Source organism: Chelonia mydas, chromosome 11 (genome assembly GCF_015237465.2).
Source record: "Chelonia mydas isolate rCheMyd1 chromosome 11, rCheMyd1.pri.v2, whole genome shotgun sequence".
NCBI classification, from domain to species: Eukaryota; Metazoa; Chordata; order Testudines; family Cheloniidae; genus Chelonia; species Chelonia mydas.
The window spans coordinates 65,904,751-65,924,676 of NC_051251.2; positions in this window are offsets into that span (position 1 = coordinate 65,904,751).

A 19,926-nucleotide genomic window follows, 5' to 3' on the forward strand; every position below is an offset into this window, starting at 1 on the left:
TTGCATTGTGCATGCATGTGTCTGATATATGCACACAAATCAGGTATTTGTCTGCACACATCCGATTTGGGTAAATTTTGCAGTAATAGTACATTGAGTATTGCAAATATAGGCAAGATACATATAAATATATGTATGTACCTACCTTTGAAAACCGGGAGTTCTTTCAGTATTTTATAGCTAATTCACTACTACTTTGTTATAATCAGAATGTAGTACATTTTGTTCGAAGTGTAAGAGGAGGATGAAAACAATAGTATTTTGCTTCTCCTACCTTTTGCCTTATCTATTTAGGCTATAAACTTTTTGGGGGAAGGGACTGTCTCTTAATATGTGTATATACATCACAAATACAATAGGACTTGATTTCCATTGGGGCCTCTAGATGCTACTGTAATACAAATAATAAACTCTTAATGCCATTACTTTTATCTTGTACCATGCGCAGAATTCCCATAATTGGTAATGGACATTTGAGGCAAAGATCAAGGATAGAATATGTTACATATTTAAGAACTGTGCAAACAACTCCTAGTTTATTTGCTGAACTTAACTCTTTGCCCCATTTGCAAAATTTTCCATGCACACACTGTGGATTTCACAAATTCGCTCATTACTTGAAACTGTTCAACAGATGTTTTGTCTGAACACATTTCAGTTTATGGATTGCTCACAAACTGATTACTGTGAGTATTCCTTTGAGTATTTACAATTGGACATGTCAGCTGCATCAAAGGGTATTGTTTCTATTTCGCGTGTGGATGACCTAACCTGTATCAACTGCTTCCATTGGAAAGGAGTTCCACATACCCATAAAATAAATCACATTTCAGGATTAAATACCGTTTGGCTACAGACCAAAATTCTGTTTTCCATTTGCATGCACAAATCTTCAATCACACGGGTCATCATGAAAAAGGGGGCATGAGTGTGACTCAAGTGCAAGTCTGCTTAGAAGCTGCTAAAAGTGATTGTGGCTATTTATTCCACATTCTTCCTCCAGCTCTTCCTATATTACCTAGTAACACCTTAGAGACTGAGCCATCTCTCATGGGAGGACTCCCACTGACATCTATTGGAGTTAGATTAGCTACTTATACAGGGCCGGCTCTAGGTTTTTTGCCACCCCAAGTGCAGAAAAAAAAAAAAAGGGCCAGAGTGCCGCCCCTTGAAAGGCGCTTGGTTTGCTGGTGCCTAGAGCCAGCCCTGTGCTTATACCATTGGCTGTCTCACAGTTCAGCTACTTAAACCACGGGCTGTCAGATAGGCTATCTAGTACCCAAGTTCCTGTAGGAGGGTGTCAGTGATTTCAGAGTACAAGCTGTACATTTAATGGATACTCTGAACAGTTCCCCTACTCCGGGTACTGAATGGAAGGCACTTGAGTGCACTAGCTTCTCAGCTCTCAATTGCCGAATGATTATCACAATACACACCTCAGAAAACAAACAGAACTTGTGGTGTCTTTCCCTTGAAGAAAGCTTATGGACCTCAATAATACACTTTACTCCTAGAAGCCCACCACACATCTTGCCTTGGAGGTGATAGATGGGCTGAGGAAGCTATGAAGGAATAACCATAATGATTTTGCTATGGAAACAGCAGCCTTTAGACCCTTTTGGTGTCCTAGGGCAGATAAAATCTCTTCAAAGTCTTCCTGGAGCTACATGTCAGAGTCTACATAGCAAAGGCAAATGCTTTCTTGTGCAATCCCAACTGAACTCTATCAACTATGACAGGCTATAATGTGAGTTACAATTAATTTCCTATACAACAGAATGGATAATTTCATGGCTCATTAAACTGATAATTTCATTCTGCATTGCTTGACTTGTGTGATGGTGTTTTCTCCCCACTCAGCTTCCTATAGTCTCAGACTGATTACTGCAAAGTTGTACAAATTAAATACAAACATTCTCCTCATCAAGCTACTGACTAAGGAATGCCAAGTTCTGTTTCTTCAAATGCCATAAGGAGCCCATTAACGTATCTAAACACTTCCAGAAAGTACTGCAGTGCCCTGCAGTTGCAATACTGTGATCCTGCATGGGATATTTTCCATAAGGCTTCCTGCTGGGTTTCAATCGTTTAATGAATGGCAAACTTCCCCAATTGAATAACTCCAAAAAGGTCAATATGGGCTCACACCTTCATGATGGCTTAGAGCCAAACAGACCCTATCTTTCAGCCTTTGCTAATTATATGAAGCATAGTAATGCCATGTAGCCCGGTAAAGCAAAGTCCATGTGCTACCATAACATGGATGTCTGTCCAGAGTTGCACCTTGTCAGAAAGCAACTGGAAAAACTGCATGCGTTGTTCCTGCTGATTGGGACGGTTATTTCTCTGAGGAACCACCACTGTAGAAAAGCAAAATAATTACATGTGAAAGCCTTATTGTACAATGCAGAAGGAATATCTTCTTCATAGGTTTCAGAGTAGCAGCCGTGTTAGTCTGTATTCGCAAAAAGAAAAGGAGTACTAGTGGCACCTTAGAGACTAACCAATTTATTTGAGCATAAGCTTATGCTCAAATAAATTGGTTAGTCTCTAAGATGCCGCTAGTACTCCTTTTCTTCTTCATAGCTTTCTTTAGTCAGGACTATACCAGTATGAGAAAGGAAAATGGGGAAAAGGCCTGAAACATCGCAAGCATGTCTTTCAGAAAGGTTCACGGTGAAACTCCAACCTAGTAAAACTCATGGATTGTGTAACAGCCCAGCCCTTTCCCTCTTCCACCACACACAACCCCCTAGCCCTCCTCTTTACCTATAAATGCTTTCCGAAGTGCCTCAGTTGTCAGCAATCCATTTTCCCAGGCATCTTCCAAAAGTGGGCATGTGCTCCGGGGCTTTTCAGAGGACGCTCAACTGGCCCATTCCCTTCAGCTGGAGTGTTTTGTTGGGGGAGGGGAAGGCAGCAAGATGGCCTATTACATTCAACTTATTAGAAATCTCTTCAGGCAGGGAGCTGCATGCCTGCTCACCTCACCCACCAGCCGTAGAAATGCTATTCTGGCCCCACTGCTGCAGCACTAAAAGCCACGTGCCTTCCTGAGGAATAGCGCAGCCCAGAAGGTTGTTGTTATAGAGCATCCTGGGGTGTAAGGTACAACAGCAACCCCCAGGATTCTGTGTCACGCATGCTGAGGGAGGGAATCAGGCTTCACAATAATGTTACATCACTGACTCACCAGCAGCAGAAATGGAGGATCTCTTCAGTGGTCCTGCTGCTACTCAGTTAGAGGTGGAGGGGGAGAACAAAGTAGGAAGACAGGTGACTCCCATTAAAATATTTCAGATGGACTGGAGGAGTCTCTCATAGATTCCAGCTGGAGGAGTGAGCCAGCTGATACACATTCAAAGAACCCAAGGGTGTGGAGTACGTCAGCCTATAGGGAAGAAAGACCGTTCAGAAGTTAGGGGCCCACCCTACAGCTGTACCTATCTTTCTGTGTGACCTAAGGCATTTCATGTAGGATAAGAGCCTCAAACGTATTTAGATCCCTAACTTACATGGAAATTAGGAGCCTAACTACCTTTGAGGATTTGGGCCTTAGTTCTCTATCTGTAAAATGAGGATAAAAGCACTTCCAGTCACGCAGAGGTGTCGCAAGGCTAACTACTGCAACTGGTCAGAGCTTTTTCCTCCACAGTAAATTGACCTTTTGTTGAAACTCCAAATTTAAGTTTTCAGCCACGGAAGAAGGAATCATTTCAGTTTGGGGACTTTTACTTTTCCAATGAAAAACTGATAATTTGAGGAAAGCAGACATTCTTCATAAAAAATTCTGCTTAGTTGAAAACTCCAATTACAAAAAAGTGCTTCGATGGAAAATTTTCAACCAGCCCTAATGTATATGTTAAAGATTGTGAGGCACTCAAATACTACAGCAATGGGGCCATATAAGTATCTGAGACAGACAGCAGGGGTGAGATTCACGAACGTATTTAGGTACCTAACCCTCATTGAAATGAGACAGAGGAGAGGGTTGTAAGCCATTGGGACCACACAGAAGGCGGTTCTTGGAGCCTGTTAAGTGCTGAGGGACAGTTCTACGTACAGGAGTGATGGCAACACCTCCTGATTTCATTACAAACCTGGCAAATTTTACAGAGTTCACATGAAGTTTCTTTTGAAATTTATAGATTCCCACACAACAGCGACCTATCTGCTCTTCTTCTCTGACAGTCCTCAATGGCTGGGCTTTCCTCCTCCTAAGTCCAGCAGTCTGTGCAGGTGTAGCAGGGTGGGACTAACTGAGCCCAGGACAGCTCTTTAACCCCTTTCTATCTGGTGCAGGGTATGTGCGCCCCCTCACAATCACCTAGCACCTTTCTAAAGCACATTTACAGTTTCTTTCTGTCGCTGCACCCCCTTGCAGTTCATATCACTATGTGCTAGGTGCTGTACAAATAGAATTGTGAGCCTGTTGGTAAGAATAAGACTAAGCATAATGGAACGCTCGTGTGTCCAGTTTGGGGTAGAAAATGATCATCTATCCCTATTATTCTATATTTAGAACAGGAAACAGCAGCAGTATCTGAGACACGACTGCCAATTTTGCAGTGTGCCCACTGTACAGAAACTTTTCACTTTGCTTCCTCACCTTAAGTTCCTCCACTTCTGTATGTTCTCTTCTTGGGGCCGCTGATTTTTGGTAGCTGTTTACTTTACAGGTCTTGTGATCCCACTCATTAGTGTACCAGTCATTAGGTACAGAGCTGATCAAAATTTTTGTTTGAATTATTTCCCCTTAAATATATGTAGTTTGGGCTAAATTGAACTCTTCTTTTTTTAAAAAAAGCAGTTCAATGTTGACATTTTTCAATGGAACATTTGGAATGAAATAATTAATTTTGTTTCCAGCTTTCCATTGAAAACTGAAAATTTTCCATCAAAAAAATTCTCATGAAAATGTTTAATTTGGATTTTTTTTTTTTTTTTTGCAGGGAAGGAAAATGTGTTTTTGTTTTGTGACCAGCTCCAGGAATGATGCAATTCAATACTTTCACAAAACCCAATACCATTCTCGGTATGAACCTTTCCCTTCCTGTTTGTATCCTTCATCCAAGTATATGTATAAATCGTTCTGCATCTCAGGAGCTTCTGGCCAGTGGGAGTTATTTTCTTGAGCCTGAAGCATAGAAATTCAATAACATTTTGAAAACCATCTTTATCAAACTGAGGTCCTTCTGTCAGGCTTTATGGGAGTTGCATTAGTTCATAGTGGACAGCAGGGCTGGCCTTACCATGAGGCAAACTGAGGCAGCCGCCTCAGGTGCCAGACTGTGGGGGGGGGGGCACCACTAGGACCCAGAGTGTAGAAAATTGTGTCTGCTGCTGGTGCATATGTATTCTCTCTGCTCTAGATGCACAGAGATGGGGGAGTGCTGTGCTGGAGGAAGGAGGGCACAAGAGACATAACAGGCAGGCAGGAGAAAAGGTAAGAGGGAATAACAGAAAGCAGCAGGAGCTGCAGGGAGACAGAGGAAGAGGAGCCTCTCTAGCACTCCCAGGAGCCTGGACTGATTAACACCCGCTTCTCAGGGAGCTTCCTGTTTCCTGCTGCTTCCCTGAACCCACTAGAGGAGAACAGGCAGTCAACTGAAGTAGTAGGAGCCAGTTAGGCCCTTAAGACGCTGATATCTTCCCTCAGTCAGGTCCTGCTACCAGCCTGTTTATTTGTCCCCTTCAACTGAGTGTTGAGAGCCACTATAGCTGGCACAGAACAGCAGTCATGAGTGAAAGAAGAAAACGCCCCTCCGGGGCAGCATTCAGAAAAAGAAAGAGAGCAAAGGAAGCTTTTCTATCTAAGCAGGAAGGCGCTCTCCTGAGATACATAGACACAAATGTTCACGGTGAGCCTTCCGGCCCCAGTGAGGATGTGAGTGGTGAGGAGATGCCTGATTTTCCAGTTAGTCAGAGTGCAGGTGACCTGGCCGCTGCTGTAGCATCCGTATCTCCATCTCAAATGGATGTAACCATGCACATTCCTGAAGAAAAGTGTAGATCAGAGAAGAGTGTGGTGGAGGTGCAAGAAACAGCTGCTGCTGAGTTTAGTTCCTTAAGTCTAGATGATCCAGGACTGTGGACCCACTTGAGCAGTAGCCTGAGGGACTTCCTTGAACTGCGTGGGCCACAGCAAGTGAAAAACTTCATGTTCCCCAAAGACAATGAAAATAGAAGTTTCCATCCAACACATTACTGGCGTGAAATTCCCAATGGTGACAAAATGGAGAGGCCATGGAATATGTACTCAAAAACCCAGAATGCTGCATACTGTTTTTGTTGCAAACTCTTCCAGTCTAATGTTCCAGCCACATTGGGTTCTACAGGAACAAAGGACTGGAAAAATCTGGCTAGAAATCTGGCATGCCAGGAGAAGGCAGCAAATCACCAGAGAGCATTCCATAGGTGGAAAGAGCTTGAGATGAGACTAAGGTTAAAGGCCACCATAGGTGATCAGCATAAAGAGAAGATTGCATCAGAGTCTCTTTACTGGCAAAATGTTCTGAAAAGGCGCATTGCCACTGTGAGAATGCTTGCTACCCAAAACCTAGCACTGCATGGCACTTCAGATCAGCTGTGTGTGCCAAACAATGGAAACTTCCTTAAAATTGTGGAGCCGATGGCTGAGTTTGATGCTGTACTCCAGGAGCATCTAAGAAGAGTCACCACCCAAGAAATGTACACACACCACTACCTTGGAAAAACAATTCAAAATGAGATCATACAGTACCTGGCAACAAAAGTTAAACAGAAGTTTGTGGCAGATCTGAAGTCAGCAAGATATTACTCTGTTATTCTGGACTGCACACCTGACATCAGCCATACGGAACAAATGACTTTAATGGTGCATTTTGTAACAACAACAGAACCTAGTGAAAATGTCCCTGCAATGGTGACTGTCAGAGACTGTCTACATTTTCTAGAATGTATTGACATTGATGATCCTACAGGAGCTGGTATGACAAATGTGCTTCTTAAAAAGCTGGAAGATACGAGAATTGCGATAGCTGACACGAGAGGTCAGGGCTACGCTAATGGTGCCAACATGAGAGGAAAGAACAGAGGAGTGCAGACACGGGTCTGAGAGTTAAACCCTTGAACTTTTTTTGTCCCATGCAGTTCTCATTCATTGAACTTGGTGATCAGTGATGCAGCATCAGCTTCTCGTGAGGCTGCTGAATTTTTTTAATGTAATTCGAAGCATCTCTGTATTTTTCTCTGCATCAACTCATCAATGGCAAATTTTGAAGCAACATCTGGGAACATCCTCTCTGACACTGAAACTACGGAGTGCCACACGATGGGAAAGTTGAGTGGAGGTGATAAAGCCTATCAAACACCAAATTGGGAAGATAGATGATACCATAGTTGCCATTATGGAGGATAATGCTGTGACAGGAACTGTTCGTGGGAGAACAGTGACAGAGGGAGATGGAATCACCAGAAACATACATAACTTCAGATTTCTGTGTGGCTTAGTGCGGCATGACATACTGTTTGAAATAAATGTTGTAAGCAAGAGACTCCAAGGTGTTGGCCTTGATATATCTGGAGCAATGGAACAACTGGACAAAGCAAAGTCATACCTACAGTCTTACCGGTCAGATGAGGGATTTCAAAATGTTCTGAAGAATGCACAGAAGTTGGCGGAGGAACTTCACACTGAAGCTATTTTCCCACCCACTCAAGAATACAAGAGTCACCAAAGAAGACATTTTGATTATGAGGCACGGAATAATCCCATAAGAGACCGCAAACAACAATTCAAAGTTGAATTCTTTAACCAGGTGCTAGATTGTGCAATACAGTCAGCTGAAGAACGTTTCATGCAGCTCAAGGAACCCAGTAGTATATTTGGGATGTTGTCTGATATTCCAAAACTCCTCACTATACCTGAAGAAGACCTACACTAGCAATGCACTAGAAACAGTGTTGATACATGATGACATGCGCGATATTGATGCGAGTGATTTAGGTGATGAACTGAAAGCCCTTTCAAGATACATTTCAGCAGGATCAACTCCAAAGTCTGTTCTGGAATATATGTGCACAAATAAAATGACCACCCTCTTTCCAAATGCTTTTGTTGCTCTGAGCATACTTCTAACACTTCCTGTAACAGTTGCCAGTGGAGAATGCAGCTTCTCCAAGCTGAAGTTAATAAAAACACATCTACACTCCACAATGACACAGGAGAGGCTGGTCGGCCTTGCAACCATCTCAATAGAGCATGAACTGGCCCAGACTGTGGACCTTCAGCAGGAAGCACTTCAAATCTTTGTAATCAAGAAGGCACGGAAAGCACCACTTTGATTATTCAAACAGATAAAAATGCCAGTGTTTACTATGCAGACAAGAAAAGTTACATTTGCTGTTCAAGCGTTTGAAAGTGAAGTGTTACTTAAAATTTTTGAACAAGGCATTTTAAGTTGTTAGTTCTCCTTTATTGGGGTAGGTAGCAGAGCAGTACCATGAGAGGAGTAGAACAGGAAGGAGGCAGAATTGAGACCTTTCAAAGTTTTGGCCCAAGCAAGGGGGCATGGGGGCATCATTTGAGCTCCCCGCCTCAGGTGCCAAAATGTTGTGGGCCGGCCATGCAGTGGACAGAGATGGTTCCTGGTCAACCTGAGAGGACGTCTCTCAGGCCCGCAGGGGTCTGTCCTGAGTCTGGTATTACTTAATATTTTCATTAATTACTTCAATAATGGAGTGGAGAGCATGCTTATAAAATTTGAGGATGACACCAAGCAGAAGGGGTTGCTAGGACTTTGGAGGACAGGATTAGAATTCAAAATTACCTTGATAAAGTGGAGGTGGGGTCACCCTGACAAAGAAAGGAAAGAGAATCTTGGGACAATGACCTGCTAACTTAGTGAGGGGGGCTTTAAAGTATGTTGAAAGGGGGCAGGTGACAATAGCCCACAGGTAAGTAAAAAGAAAGGGGACCTTAAGAGGGTTGGAATTAGTCCAAAATCAACAAGATGGAATTCAGCAAAGACAAGCCTACAGTACTACACTTCAGAAGGAGAAATCTAATGCCCAAATACAAAATGGGGACTAACTGGTTCGGTGGTAGCGCTGCTGAAAAGAATCTGGTGGTTATAATGGAAAAAGGCTGATATTCTAGGATGTATTAACAGGACTGCCATATGTAAGACACAAGCAGTAATTGTTCCACTCTCCTTGGCACTGGTGAGGCCTCAGCTGGAGTAGTGTGTCCAGTGCTGGGTGCCACACTTTAAGAAATATATGGACAAATTAGAAGAGTTCAGAGAACAACAAAAATGGTTAAAGGCTTAGAAAATCTGTCCTATAAGGAAAGGTTAAAGAAAATGGTCATATTTCAACTTGAGAAGAGAAGACTGAGAGGAGACCAGCTAACTGACTACAAATATATTAGGAGCGGTTATAAAGAGGACTGTGATAAATTATTCTCCATGTCCACTGAAGGAAGGATGAGCAGTAATGGGCTTAATCTGCGCCAAGGGAAATCTAGGTCAGATATTGGGTAAAACTTTCTGACTTTACGGATAGTTGAGTAGTGGAATAGGTTGCCAAGGGAGGTTGTCACTGGAGGTTTGCAAGAACAGGTTTGAGAAACACTCTCAGGGATCATCTAAGAATACTGGCTCCTGTCTCAGCATAAAGGTGGTGGACTAGATGACCTCTCAAGGTCCCTTCCAGCCTTGTAATGTAGACACAGCCATAGAACTGTAAGCTAGTGGCATGATCTCCCTGCTTGTGTACACCTACTCACAGTAGCTTGATGAAAACTAGTGTGAGTATAAATAGTGTAGCCATGTTAGCCTGGGCAGCAGAGGCCATGCCGAGTACTAACCGGTCTGGAAAGAATGGGTACATACTTTGCACAGCTCAGCCATGCCTCTGCTGCCATTGCCCATGCTACTGCAGTACATCACTATTTATATTCCTGCTAGTTCTCACTGTCCTACCACAGGTATGTCTAGATGAGCAGCGGAATCATAGCTCTGGCTCATAGCGTAGACATAGCCTACAACAGCTCAGGGGGATGGAGGCAGGGTACAACTCTGCAGGAGATTTTCAAAAGTCACAAAGGGCAGCTGGGAATCAATGGGAGTTGGGCACTTCACTCCCATTTGTGCCTTTGAAAATCTCCTCATCCATCTAAGGTTGCTAATCTGCCCTGACAGAAGCTGACGACAACATTTCTCTCTCCCAGTGCATGGAATACTCATTGCCAATAGCTGAAATATACTGACCTTCGGCAGTCTACCAGATAAATGACTATTATAGTGACGTCCCATATGTCCTCTTGTTATATAGACACTCACAATGCCTTTGGTTTTACATCATTTAATACACCCTGACATACAATATAGTTCTTGAAAGGTATTTTTAGTAAACCAATCTGTGCCTAGAGCCAACAGAAACTTCTCAGAGGAAAAATTGAGTGTTCACTCTCTCACACAGCCACACAAGCCAATTTTTGGTTGTCCCTCACTGGAGGAAAAGAACGCCGAGGACCATTTTAGCATGCCTCCGTGGTAGGCTGTCATCAAGAAGTGATGGTTCATATTGAAATTTAGCAAAAAGTTAACAGTTTCTCAGTCTGGTTACTCTAGTCTATTGGTTTCATACCAGTTATGTACCTTGAAAAGGACAGCTACCACATAGCAACTCTTTCCCTCCTACAAATTTTCTATTTAAAGGTTCTTTAAATATCTTTGGCACAGGATTCTACATATTCCTGTACCTGTGATACTATTTCTCCTCCACTTGGTAAGGAGACGCCTTGAAACACAACTGTACTTTCTTTCCTTTGCCCTACATACCAGTTTGTAATTTTATTATCCATTGATCATGGATGTAGACATCTGCTAGAGTCATTATGGGTACGTCTGCACTGTGATAAAAGACTCATGGCCTGACTCCGGCAGGCCGGGTTCAGCGGATGCAGGCTTGTGGGACTCGGGATGCAGGGCTATAAAATTGCAGTATGGATGTTGGGGCTCAGGCTGGATCCTGGGGTCTGAGATCTTCCCCCTTCACAGAGTCTCAGGGCCTGGGATCCAGCCCATGCCCAAACATCTACTTTGCAATTTTATAGCCTGAGTCAGCGAACCCGGGCCCTGAGACACAATGTTACAGGGTTTTTTTAATTGCAATGTAGACATACCCTATGTCATGCTGTTAAGTCTCATTTTGCTTTAAAGATCTATGATACTTGTATAGATGACCCTGTTCTGAATATGCTGGTGCCCTGGTTTGTAATGGAGAAATGGTATAACAGACACTGAGTGGAATATGCTCGAGCTGGGTTGATGTGTGCAAATATAACATTTTCTCTCTTTATTCCAAAGAAGGCAAACCTAATTCTGTCATTAGGAAACACAAAATCCCTCTTCTTGCTATAACGTGTCTCTTCAAGTATCTGCACCAGTTTAACCAAAAGTGGACCTCAGCAGTATCAACCAGGACCCACCACTTCCCATGTAGATGTGCATGCTCTAAGCCACAATTCCCCCACTCTTCCTAGAGCTTCACACTGCCCCCAGCGCATGGCTGGGCTGGAAAGACTCCAACTGAGAGCAGGCAGGAGTGCCTTAATTACCAGTCACAAAAGCTTGAAATACTATTACCAGCCAGTGTCCCACTGATTGGGAACCAAGGATGTATCCAATATACTGTAACATCACTAGGACAACTTCTGCTCTGTCACATCATTGCAACTTTATTCACCTCAATGGAGTAGCGCCAGTTTAAATGATTCATTGATTCTAAAGGGCAAGGAGGGACCAATATGATCATCTCGTCTGACCTGTGTAAAACAGGCCATAGAGCCTCACCCAGTCATTATTGCTGTGCTAAGCTCATAAATTCTCGTCGAGCGACAGCATACCTTGGACACATCCAATCTTGATTTAAAGACGAATCTACCACATCCCTTGATAAGTTGTTCCAATGGTCATTTACTCGGACTTGTGAAAAAAATTGCTACTTATTTTTAGTCTGAATTTGCCTAACATTATCTAGCAAACAAAAGCATCATTTGAACTTTTGTATCTTGTGCATGATTTCCACATTCAATACATTTCTTAACATTATACACACTGCAAATACCATTGTACCCTAATAGCAATAAGACTGTGCCCTCCTAAGAAACAAAAGTCTCCATGGCACCTGCTTTTAAAACGACATTGCAGTGTTCATTTTATTCATATTACCCCTGCCTGCAGTTGTATAACTTTGAATAGCCATCTGTTTGAGCTGTGTCAGTGACTTACAGGTTTCTAATAGGATTCTTCTTCTCTTCATCTGTGACCAACCATGAAATGTAGTATTTTCGCAATGAACATGCTGTGAAATTTGTCAACTTTATCAGTGATTTCCATGAAGCCCTACTCATGTAGTAAAAGTTTGACTGTACATAATTTCTTACTCCCATATTTAATCTTCTGTGTCAGATTAAACTATTGGAAAGGGCATTTTGCATGCTTCATAATTTTTAGGGCAGTTACAGGTTCCGAAAATGTTGTGTACATATTACATTGTGCACCTCCCTGTTGGCGCGCACACACACATACACACACACACACACACAAAGCTAAAGAAGCTTCTCTTTTCTTCATAAACACACACTCAACTGTTTCAATTTAAGAAAAAACTGTGTCCATTTCTCTGCTGATGTGGCTCTATTGACTGTGTATAGGCACACATTATTATTTGCATTACTGTAGTGTCTAGAAGCCCTAATCATAGACCATCCCCCTTGTACTAGGTGCTGAAGAAACCCAGAAGAAAAGACAGTCCCTGCCCCAGAGAGCTTGAATAGATACAGACAGATGTGACATACAAGGAAACAATGAGCCAATACATGTCAGCATAATAGACTGTGGTCACAGCAAATCTGCTACCTATCTATGCCCATACAGATGAGAATCTCTCTAATTAGAACATTTATAAACTGTGTTCTACATAGTGAAATAACAAAATCTGAAGCCTGAAGATACAAGAATAAATTATATTGGCTGCAATCAAAAAAAGAGAACTAAGCTTATCCCTTTACTGAACAGAAAGACCGTGGGAGAGGGGTTTTTTTTTTTTTTTTTTTATGATTGCCCCGCATATAATTTATTCTTGTATCTTCAGGCTTCAGGTTTTGTTCAAGTAGATAGTGGTTGAATAGAAAGCTTCACAATGATCCTGAATGTACACTCCTTAATAATAGAGAGATCATTTATTGGAGATTAGAGCATAGTCATGCATAATCCTTTCTTTTGTATTAAGAAGTTTCAAGGATATGAAAGAAAATTATTTTCACCGTGGCTAATGTAATTAAGCAATTTTGAAGTGCTGGAAGAAAATCTGAAGCAATTAGACCTTAAAAAAATCAGGGATCTATGAATTGTGATTTACGAATGGACTAAAACTAAACTCGAATACAGGAGTCTGATCCCAAACCCATTGAAGTTGTGGGAGGGGCGTGTCTTGCCATTGACTTCAACAGGCGTGACTCCAAACCACTATGTCCATCACGGTTAAGACAGAGCCCAATTTAAATTAAAAAAATAATAATAATAATAAAAAAAAACCCACAAGAAAATCCAGAGGAAAGCCAGAAAATTTGACTTACCACAGTATCTATCACCTGCAACCAGTGTGAAAGATAGGGTGCTGTGCCAGTCTATGGAGTTCTTAATTCTGAATTTCTTTGCTTTAGTGTTTTTTTTTAGCAAGTGATGGGCGAAAAAATCACTTAAAGGCTCAGTTCAGATAAGCTTCCAAGTGCTTAGATGGTCATCTTATCTTAAGAACACATTTGTCTTGGTTAGCCTGTTTCTATGCAATTTCTTTTTTCCCCACAGGATTACTGAGTCTTCCTACTTTTCTGTGGCGGTAAAAATCCTATGAGAACAACATATCGAAACAGAACCAGGAAGTACAGAGGGGCATACACATTTGGTAATGGCAGAGGTAGGAGAGTTACACATTTTTGAATCTCATCAAAAAGTTTCAGTTGTATTAAGTTTTAATTTTTGGCAAAGGTTTGTTTCAGTTCTTATTTTGTCTGGAGTGCTTCATTGGTTTCTGTTTTTAACCATAGCTGACTTCTTGTTTGTAACCTAATTGTTGTTTTAATTTGTTCAAAATAATTAGTTCTCTGAAAAATACAATGAAGAGTGGAGGCTGTTAAAAATAATGTTCTACTTTATGCTTCTATAAAATAATTGGCACTTTTTTTAGGCTATGTTACACTGCAAAATTTTGGCAACTACATCGGCATTCAGCCACTACAGTTGTTACATCACTTGTGCGTGTGCACACTATTCTTCTTGTGTCAGCAGTGTGTGTCCTCACCAGACGTGCTTCTATTGATGCAGAGTGCAATGCACTCTGGGTATCTATCCTACTGTGCAACTCGCCTCCATCCAACGCAGATTGTTTGGGGAAGTTTTTGCAATGCCTCATGGGGCTGAAATGAGTCGTGCAGGGGTGCCTGGGACCATAGGGTCAACCTCCCATAATGCAGTGTTCTCCATTCCACAATTTCATCGGCATCCCATAATATTTCATACCTTTTCAAAATCCGTGCAAACCCATGCGTCCCTCCTTGCTCACCGCCATCTCTGACAGAAGCCCGGAGCCACATTCCTGGATATGTGTGCGGAGCTTGCCCCAGCCCTCCAGTGCAGGGACACCAAAATGAGAGCTGCACTGACAATGGAGAAGTGAGTGGTGATCGCACTGTGCAAATTTGCCATGCCAGATTGCTACTGGTCAGTCAGCGTAGCAGGGCACTTATTTCTTCAGGAGCTCAGTTTCAGTGTGGACACATCCACAGCTAGATTGAAGTAAGATGCCTTGTGTTGACCTAACCATGTCAGTGTAGACCAGGCCTTAGATCACCACCAAAGGTTGATAAGCATTATTACAAAGATGGATAAATATTATCCTTCGCAGAGAGGTAAAAAGATTAACGGGCAAATTTGCACAAATGCTCAGCACCCAAAATGATAATATGGCCACTGATTTTGGTGCCTAAATTGGAACTAAGCTTTTCTGAAAACCCTAAATAACTTGTGGAAGGCCACACAGTAAGTCAGTGGCAGAGTCAGGAGTAGGTCAGTTTTCTCCCAGTTCCAGCTTGCTGCTCAAACAACTAGGATAGTGATGTCTCCTTATTAGACGACTCTTTGCCATTCATTTTTTCATACTGGTGCTGTACATGCACTGACACATTTGTTTACAGAGAAGAATGACAGTCTTGTTCCAGCATTGATGTGAAAAACCAGGAGACCTAGGGTCAATTCCCACCTCTGCCAGACTCCGTGTGACCTTGGCCAAATCGCTTATTGTGTCTCATTTCCCCATCTGTAAAATGGGGGTAATGCTTTCTTCTACCCTTTGTCTGTCTTATCTATTTAGACTGTAAGCTCTTTGGGAAAGGGACTCTGTCTTCCTGTGTGACTGCATAGTTTCTAATTCACTCGTGTCTCCAAGTTCTACGGTCACATAAATGCATTTTTAAACCCTTGACAAAACAGATACAAAAACACTGGGTGTTTGGAATAATTCCAGTTCCTATTCACTCAACCCTTTAAGTATTTATACCCTGCTTGTCATAATTATATCAGTTTACACTAGCGGTGAACACCGCTGCTGTTTTAAAAATGCACTGTGACATGCCCAATCCCTATACCCCAGCCAGGAATAAATAGTTACATTCTGGAAAGTACTGGGTCATTGACATATATACTTGCTAAGTATTTACAAGGGGTAGAACTCATTTACTTCTTTTATGTACTGATCACATTAGAAAGCAGTGCTGTCTTCCTTCTGCCTGTAATAAAAACAAGCAGCACAAAAATTAACCAAGGACAAAGACTCAATGTCCATATCTCTATATGGCTTAATACTTTAAGAGCATACAACAGATTTCTTCATATATACCAAATGGTAATAGTCCAGAGAGTCTGATCTCAGTTATGCCAGTGTATATCCAGAGTACAGTCATTGATTTTTAAGACCCAAAGGAACCATTATGATCTGCTACTCTGGTCTCCTGCATAACATAGCAATCAGTGAAAATCCTAAGTCACTTCAGTGATACACTAAATGTGTGCGGGTGGAAGAGTAGCATTTGGAAGAATATGCAAAGAAGGAAATGTATGTTATGGTAACCCAGGAAACACAACTTTGCGTACTTGCTAGCATAACTAATTGTGATATAACAATGTTTTGTGATGCTTTCAAAAATAAACGTTTTTAAATAAATACCAAAGTTCAGTGGTGATTTTTCCCTTCAACATAGTAAAAGCAGTTCAAGCCACCAGAGGGACAAATGGCCCAGTCTTGGGCAGTCTTTAGATACATGCAGAATGGATAAAGACAGCTGGAACGTGAGATCTGAAGCACAAGAGAGCTAAAGCTGTGGTGGGTCCCTACATGAGGGTTCTGTACCCTCAGGTGTGCAGCAGAGGAGATTCCTTCCGCAGAGCCTTACAGCGTCTCAAGAAGGGGAGAGTATGCATGCCAGGGCAATGGCCAATGGATCCACAGAGCACACACCAATATGGTCTCAACTTGCAATAGGGAGAGACCAATGGGCCGTATCTCCTCCTTCCCCCCACAGGAGCTGGATGTGGCTGTCTGCACATGGGACTTACTTTCTGGGACTTACTTCTATTTTGAGCTTTAGCAGGATTCCCCCTCCCTAGCTCTGACAGTTTCTTGCAAGCACCGCCATGCTATCTTTCTCAGAGCCAGATCTTCATGGCTAGCACATTTTTCCTGTAGGAGGGGAGCTTTAGAAAAAGCTCACCACACCTCTCTCTAGTCTTGCGTGTATTCTCATGAGATAAAAAGCAGATTAGATTTTTTCAAAATCTACTCCCAGATTGAACCATTTTAATCCAGCCCGTTTTCATGTCCAAGTTAAACCCAGGAAACCAGTAGTTTATAGGCCAGATCCACAGATGTCAGCCAATGGAGCGACACTAATTGACGCTACCTGAAGACGTGTACCAGTATTATAACATAAAGGCAAGCAGGCTCTGAACTACAAACAGATGCATAAGGCAATGCTGCAAGACATTCACACTAGCCCAGTCCTGTACAGTGGTCGGCAGGAAAAGCCAAAAGCAGTGTAAGGGCTCTGCTATGAGTTTGCACGAAGGACTCCTCAAGTATTCACTGCGCAGGTCACCACAGAACACCAGCTTTTTGGAGCAATTAACACTATGAACAGAATAAAGGCTGGAAAGTGAGGGAAGCCATTTTAAAGATGCAGCTCCCTTGATCTGTGAATGGTGTTCTCAACTTCATGGCTTAGATTTAGGTGGCGATAGCTGAATGCACTGCCGTATTGTTAGCAGTAGTTGAGTCCTAACTGCAGTAGCACCTAGAGATCCCAAGTAGGGATCAGGGCTGCTATGCGTTAGGCATCATTAACACGTATGGTCCCTGTGCCAAAGAGCTTACAATCTAAGGAGCAGTTGTTTCTTTGTTCTTTTGCTAGTCTTATGAGCAAAGACATTAAACGTAGCTGGATCCACAGGAAAACAAACCAATTGAAGCCTTTTTAATACCTGCTCAGACCTGGTGTTGTTAGGTTTTCAGTGGTATTCTGAACAGCGGAGAATATGCCGAAACAAATCCTGCCCTGCTTCTTTGCCATGTCCAAAGCCCACTGGAGTCAGTCAAAGTGGAATCTCTTTTCTACTCCAATGGGCTTTGGATCAGGCCCTAATTGAAAGCAGCATTTGATGCTCAGTATGCAAGTGATGTATGTCCATTGTTCAGTCAGTATCTGATTTGGTTTTAGTTTTAAAGTCTGACCCACTGAAAACAGGAAGTTTTGCTTTTAAAAATACATAGGTTTGGTTATCCTTGTTTTATCACATTTGATAGATTCTACACTTAATTTCATACTGGATGATGTTATGTCTAGGAACCCAGCCACGATGCTGAGCTTTGGTGGCATTCCTGCTCTAATGTCAATCCTTCAGACCTGAGGAAAAGCTCCAGTTGGCTTCTTTGGTTTCTGCCTGCATATAAGTCTGTAGGATCAAGCCCTAAACGGGGCAACAGCCAGTGGAGAATTTATCTCCCTGACTGTACCTTTGCTTATGTGCTTTGAGAGCGGGGTAATACTTGAAGTTTGCAAATACCACGCACACCTTTGGAGCTGACTTTGATACCAATACTCATGCTGAATAGTACCTTGCTCCATAAGGATTCCCACTGACTTCACTGGAACCATTTGTATAGTAAGATACTATTCAGCAGGAGTAAGGGTATCAGAATCTGACATATAGGGAGAAGAGAAACCCAATAAATCTGGCAATTTTTCCTGGAAAAGCTTTACACTAACATTAAGATTCTTATACAAGACTCAGTGGGACTATTTGTACTTACTGGATAAATACAATTTAATTTGCAACAGAGGGTTTACTTATTTAGGAAAGCATGAACATAATTTCTTATTTCCTTGTCTTTCCTGTGATCCCATTCCACCGATGGATGATTCTTCCCTTATACATCAGTCATGGAGGCAACTACCAGGAGCCAAGGAGCTCGGATTGGTGTTCCTCTGGATTTACTACTGTGTAACCATCTGAATCTGGTCCCAAGCTTTATCCATCCAGTCAGTCCCAACACCTCTAGAGCTGAATCGAAAAGTTCTCTCCACACTGGGTTGAGCTAACTCCTAGTGTAGCCATGATTTACACAAGTGCAGCACACCCTGGCTTCAAGTTGGGATAAGGTGCACTCGTACAAACTGACAGGTGTCCACAACAGGAGTTTGCACCACTGGGTAGAGGAAGCCTAACCCTGATTATTATTTTTTTTATACAACTGCCTCCCCCCACACAGAAGTACTTTGGTATCACCTTGCTTCAATTAAAAACTTGTGAGGGAGCTGGGGAGGGGGTTCTGCACATGAAAGTTGCGATATTACAACAAAAAAACTTCAAATCCAGACTCCAGCGAGAGACTGTTGAATTGGAATTCATTTGCAAATTGGATACAATTAACTTAGGCTTGAATAGAGACTGGGAGTGGCTAAGTCATTATGCAAGGTAACCTATTTCCCCTTGTTTTTTCCTACCCCCCTCCCCAGATGTTCTTGTTAAACCCTGGATTTGTGCTGGAAATGGCCCACCTTGATTATCATACACATTGTAAGGAGAGTGGTCACTTTAGATAAGTTATTACCAACAAGAGAGTGGGTTTGTGTGTGGGGGGGGGGGGGGGAGAAAACCTGGATTTGTGCTGGAAATGGCCCAACTTGATTATCATACACACTGTAAGGAGAGTGATCACTTTAGATAAGCTATTACCAGCAGGAGAGTGAGGTCGGGGGAGGTATTTTTTCATGCTTTGTGTGTATAAAAAGATCTTCTACACTTTCCACAGTATGCATCAGATGAAGTGAGCTGTAGCTCATGAAAGCTTATGCTCAAATAAATTGGGTAGTCTCTAAGGTGCCACAAGTACTCCTTTTCTTTTTGCGAATACAGACTAACACGGCTGTTACTCTGAAACAGGTGTAGCTGGATCACACAGGAAAGACTGATTTTCTCTGTTAGCCAGTTGCCATCAGTACAGACTGATGGGACCCATCTAACAGCTCATAGTGAGAAGCTCAGCGAAAAGCAAGCTGGACGTATACAATTCTTTCACCTTCAATAATGCAAGGCCCTGATTCTGCAAATAGATCCGCATGGGCTGGCTCTAATGTGGTCACTTCGGTCCACCCGCCCAAGTTGTTATTAGTAAATAGGTACAATAATATATTTGTTTGCAATATGTGATTTAAGTTAATAGTCTCCTTTAATATTTCTGTTCTTAGGAAAAGATCTTCATTGTCAGCTGGGGAAAAAGCAACATTGATATGGGCTTCCTTGTCCTGATGGGAAGACAGGGTGA